This window comes from Cydia amplana, chromosome 11 (genome assembly GCF_948474715.1).
Source record: "Cydia amplana chromosome 11, ilCydAmpl1.1, whole genome shotgun sequence".
Lineage (NCBI taxonomy): Eukaryota > Metazoa > Arthropoda > Insecta > Lepidoptera > Tortricidae > Cydia > Cydia amplana.
This window is the reverse complement of record NC_086079.1, coordinates 12,108,238-12,114,370: the sequence shown is the minus strand read 5'-3', so window position 1 is coordinate 12,114,370 and position 6,133 is coordinate 12,108,238.

Genomic DNA, 6,133 nt, shown 5'->3' with positions numbered 1-6,133 from the left:
ACCTGAAGCCATTAGAATCAACAATCAAATCAAACATACATCAACATATTTGGATACCCAGCGTGTGGAGCATAAGCATATTTATGTGCCTCATCGGGTGCGCCATATACCTCAAGTGCACCCAACGCCGCAGCAGCATCGAGAACACGGGCGTAACAAGCTACACCCTTAGTTCTCTCTTAAGGGGGGAGGAGTTAAGGAACGCTTCCCACGTATCCCCGACCTCCAGCAACACACCGACGGCAAGACATTAAAGATTATCTTCAGCGTCGATAGAAGGAATGCAGACACACCTAATGGGATAAACAAACGCACCCTTTGATACAAGTACAGGCGTATGTAATGCATCACCTATTTTATGGCGGTTGTCAATTAATACCGCTCCCACGGGATCGACTCTTCATTATCTTAATGGCAGCGACAGCATAAACGCTCCAGAAACTTCTCATGGCCTACGTGACTCCAGACAACGCATCCCCACGGTTTCGGGATGAATATAAGCGGCCATCCCGACCAGCGGAAGACAGTTCTCATCGAGTCCTCATCTAGTTCGCATCCAGCGACCAGGCTACACGTGAGCTCCGAATCGCTCGGTGTACCGGTACACCCTCGCGCTTCTAAACTATATTGAATTAAACTCGTAATTGTAAAATCAAATAAAGTAAATACCTCCTCATCGGTGTTTTATAAGAAGACCTCCGTTCTCTCAAGACACATAACTCTTATTTTATTTTAGTACATGGAAAACCAACAGCGCTACATATATCCAGAAATTATAATAGAATCACAGAGCCAATTATTTACATAGAATAAATTGTAAAAAGTTTTTGCCCAACTTAGTTACACATACAAGTTCACAAAGCATAAGAACAGATGATCTATCTAAGTATATGTATATGGTCTATGTTTACAAAAATAAATGAAGAGAAGAAAAAAGAAAAAACCTTTTGCGAGTAGTACACATTCAATAATGCACAGAGCCCTGACCTGTGCCAGAATTATTGTCACCCATAAAGTATCTAATTTATTTCTTTTTTATTACTGGTATGCTATTACTATATAAATATGTCAATATCACAAGTTAGTTACCTATAGTACTTAGCTATTAGTTTTATGTAAAGTGACTTGTTTTAAATGTAGTAGTTTTTAAGGCTTGTATTATTGTATTTTTTGACATGTTTAATTGTTTATTAGAAATAAAGTTTTTGAAGACCTACACGTATGGGTTTGATGAAAAATATCACAATTTATAAGAACTTTATTTAAACTCATGCCTCCCCTGCATATGAAACTGTTTTTAGGGTTCCGTAGCCAAATGGCAAAAAACGGAACCCTTATAGATTCGTCATGTCTGTCTGTCTGTCCGTCTGTCTGTCCGTCTGTCTGTCCGTCCGTATGTCACAGCCACTTTTCTCCGAAACTATAAGAACTATACTGTTGAAACTTGGTAAGTAGATGTATTCTGTGAACCGCATTAAGATTTTCACACAAAAATAGAAAAAAAACAATAAATTTTTGGGGTTCCCCATACTTCGAACTGAAACTCAAAATTTTTTTTTTCATCTAACCCATACCTGTGGGGTATTTATGGATAGGTCTTCAAAAATTATATAGAGGTTCCTAATATCATTTTTTTCTAAACTGAATAGTTTGCGCGAGAGACACTTCCAAAGTGGTAAAATGTGTGTCCCCCCCCCCCCCCCCAACTTCTAAAATAAGAGAATGATAAAACTAAAAAAAATATATGATGTACATTACCATGTAAACTTCCACCGAAAATTGGTTTGAACGAGATCTAGCAAGTAGTTTTTTTTTAATACGTCATAAATCGCCTAAATACGGAACCCTTCATGGGCGAGTCCGACTCGCACTTGGCCGCTTTTTTCTATATCTAGTAGCAGCTTGGTATATAAATTACTAATAATAATCAATACCTACTTATCACTTCGATAATAATCGAAATACCTACTTATCTTATTTTGAGTGGTAGGTATTTATTTCAATCATGATGATCAAACCCTGTTATCAATGTTGCAATTCATTGAAAATTAGGGCTGGCAATACTATAATAATAAATTCAATTGGGCAATTGGGTATTTTATGCTTAGTAGATACCTATATAAAGGGTACACGCAAAGAACATGTAAGTAACGTCTAGTGATTTTTTTCCTATAGCTGGTCAAGCAAATCTTGTCGGTAAAAAAAGGCGCGATATTCAAATTTTCTATGGGACGATATCCCTTCGCGCCTGCATTTTTCAAATTTGCCGCCTTTTTCTACTGACAAGATCTACTTGATCAGCTATAAAATGTTTTTTTTTTCTCAAAATGTAGAGCTCTTAATTATTAGAGCTATTAGGTAGTTATATTTTTTGTTACCACTGTATAATTGTATGTACGGAATTAACATACCTACATTTTGACATTGTTCCAAATTTTAAAATCGCGATTTCTCAAAATGTTACTAAAGTCTAAAGTGACTATAGACATGTTCTATCCATGTACCCTTCATATATGTAGTCGTACAAACAGATCTGTACTGATTGCGTTTTCCGTCCAGGGGGACTAGCCAAGATGATGTTCGTTGATAATAAAACCCCAATCGAATTTTAAATAATGTATGGAAATAGTCACGTGGTTTTTCGTAGCATCTGTCATCCTGATACATATTCCTGTGAGTGGTATTGGCAATTTTGTTTAACTGCTCCTCATAAAAAATAATACTCGTGACTTTATTAGGCATCGTAAAGTTAAAATTCTATAAGGCGTTTATATTTACCAGTCGGATGCCCTGTCTAGGCATGGGTGGACTCTACCATAGAGAAATATAGTAAGACAAGAGTGCTCACTCCATACATCAGTTCAGACTATTAATTTCAGTGTCTACATCTAGCATCGAGTAGCGGAACTATCAGTACTGCTACATCTATTGTCAAGTAGCAGTACTGATAGTTCCGCTACTCGATGCTAGATGCTAATAGTCTTTTTGGTACTAAAACTGATGTATGGAGTGAGCACTCTATGTATTTTTTTCTCTATGACTCTACACATGACATCCTAATTCCACGCATTGATTTGCATATTCACCGCTGAGCTACGGTCGTAGCCGATAACATGGATTTCCCGGTATGTACTTAGCGAAAAGCTTCGCGTAGAGGCAAAACGACAACGTGTCGTAATTAGCGCTGAATGGGTTAAGAGTCACACGAAATTAGCCGCCTCCATACAAACGAAGTTAAGCTCTCATCTAAAATGATTTGCTGAAATGACATGAAACGTGAACATTCAAGTAACATATACTTGGTCAACCAGATCTTGACAGTTAGAAAAAGGCGGCAATTTGAAAAATGTAGGCGCTAAGGGAATTCGTCCCATAGAAAATTTGAATTTCGCGCCTTTTTTTACTGACTAGATTTGGTTGACCAGCTATAATAATCTTATCAGTCATTCCAAGAGCAAATATGTTTTCGAGGTAACATAGGTTGACATAGGTCCTAGATATTAACCTAGTCTGGCAAATACTGGCATTGGCCTAAATAATATAGTTACTAATATCATAGAGAAAAAAATACATAGAGTGCTCACTCCATACATCAGTTCAGACTATTAATTTCAGTGTCTACATCTAGCATCGAGTAGCGGAACTATCAGTACTGCCACTTGACAATAGATGTAGCACCGACCGGAAAGTCTTATCTCAACAGCATAAGACTTTCCGGTCGGTGGCGACATCTATTGTCAAGTAGCAGTACTGATAGTTCCGCTACTCGATGCTAGATGCTAATAGTCTTTTTGGTACTAAAACTGATGTATGGAGTGAGCACTCTATGTATTTTTTCTCTATGCTAATATCTACTATCTGGTTGATATGATCTGGGTGACCGAGCAAACACAAAAAACTCTTTTATTAAAAAAAATTTTTTTTCATCTTCGTAAATGCTTCTTGTTAATTACATATACGTAACTTTAACGTTAAAAATGATTGATGAATGATTTTGGAGCGACTTAGGGAGTGTCTGAATATTTAAAAGTTAAAACCAGCTAAGTAAATTCTTGGACACATGCCTTTCCTTGCAATGTTCATACAAAACACGTGTCGCGTCGCTTAGGTATACACGTGGATACTGAAATAGAAATCTGCAACATTGTTACAAGACAGAGATAGCTCGGTGTCTGATCTGGTATTTAGACATATAGACTTGGCCCAATCTTCCGTAATCGATATCTTTTTGACAAGCTTATATCGCCGATTGTACTCCTCTTTCAATCAACCTTCTAACTAATCCAACTATTCATTTAGAGAATTGTAACAAATCCAAACTCCTGCGGTTACGTTTTTAGGGTTCCGTACCCAAAGGGTAAAAACGGGACCCTATTACTAAGACTCCGCTGTCCGTCCGTCCGTCCGTCCGTCCGTCTGTCACCAGGCTGTATCTCACGAACCGTGATAGCTAGACAGTGGAAATTTTCACAGATGATGTATTTCTGTTGCCGCTATAACAACAAATACTAAAAACAGAATAAAATAAAGATTTAAGTGGGGCTCCCATACAACAAATGTGATTTTTGACCGAAGTTAAGCAACGTCGGGCGGGGTCAGTACTTGGATGGGTGACCGTTTTTTTGCTTGTTTTGCTCTATTTTTTGTAGATGGTGCGGAACCCTCCGTGCGCGAGTCCGACTCGCACTTGTAAATATTATTTTAACGACCTCCTAGCCTAGTCGGTAGATAATATCGAAGCAGGAGGTTCCGGGTTCAAATCCTGGTAAGGGCAAGTATAAGAGGTTTGTTCCTGAGTTATGGATGTTATCTATGTATTAACTTGTAAATTTAATTTAATTATGTTTTTCCCAAATGTTTGAATATGAAAATTGTATATTTATCTATGTAGATTAGTCATGTAAGCCTGACCTGTAATTTATATTATCAATAAAATATGAGTATGAGCATTTATCTAGGTCCCTATCTATTATTTATATTTTATATAGTCGTCTAGTATCCACAGTCAATGTACTAAATTTGAGCACTATCGACTCGTCTCATAAGTGTATCTTTCATAATGTGTATCTATGTGTGTATCATATAGCCTCGTTAACGTCAGCTACCTAGCTCCGTTTTAGTGGATTGAAGAAAGCCATCCAAAACAAGCAGAAATGAAAATATTATTAGCCACCTTCTGATTAAAGTTATTAAATCACATAATTAAGAATGTTATAGTAAAAATAAAATAACATCTTGTAATACCATGGCTGCAATAATCTATTATGATTATGATTAATGCGTATGTCATCAGTCGGCTATAAAATGTAGGTATGTACAACTGATATGGATTCACGTATTTGTTTTTTTTTTATTCAGGTAATTAAAGTACAAATAAACTTAATTACAAAAGTATCGTTAAACCAGTAAGTTTTGTCTCGATACCTAGCTACCTACTCCATTTACGACCTATACTCCACTTAGTATAGCGCCTGATGTTTTTTGCGTGATAAAAATCTGTCTCGCGGCCGACTAAAGATAATCTATGAAAACAAAATAGAACATAATGATTGGTACATGTGATTTGTCCGCTATGTATGTGTCAAGGTTATCACTGATTTATCGGCTGAAACTTACAGTCTCACACGTGACAAAAACATCAAACAAAAGAGGAAACTCGTAAAATGTCGGTGAAAGGTATTTAGTAGACTATTTATTAAGCTGGCTCCTGAGAACTTGGTGACTACATTTGTGTTATTTTATCTATTAGTTCTAAATACAACCTACATTACCTATACCTACCCTCACTCCTAATTACAACATAACATGACTCGGCAATAAAGACCCCTAAAATAAATTTCCTCTTTTTCTATTTCTAATATCGACGTTAGTTAAATACTTATGCAGCTTATGCGTATGAGTGAGTAAATATACATAGTTAAATTTATTCTAAATACGTGTGTAAAGAAACAAATAGGTAAGCTTAAAAATACCAACTAAGTAGTTTTGACATTTATAATTTTAATAATTCCAATGTAATAAAGATTAAATAATGTTTTAATTTGAATCTAAACTGTATGAGCCCACAACCAATAATAACCGTTGGAACATGATCTATTGAGCGTACGCCCAGAACGGACAGAACTAAGGGAGA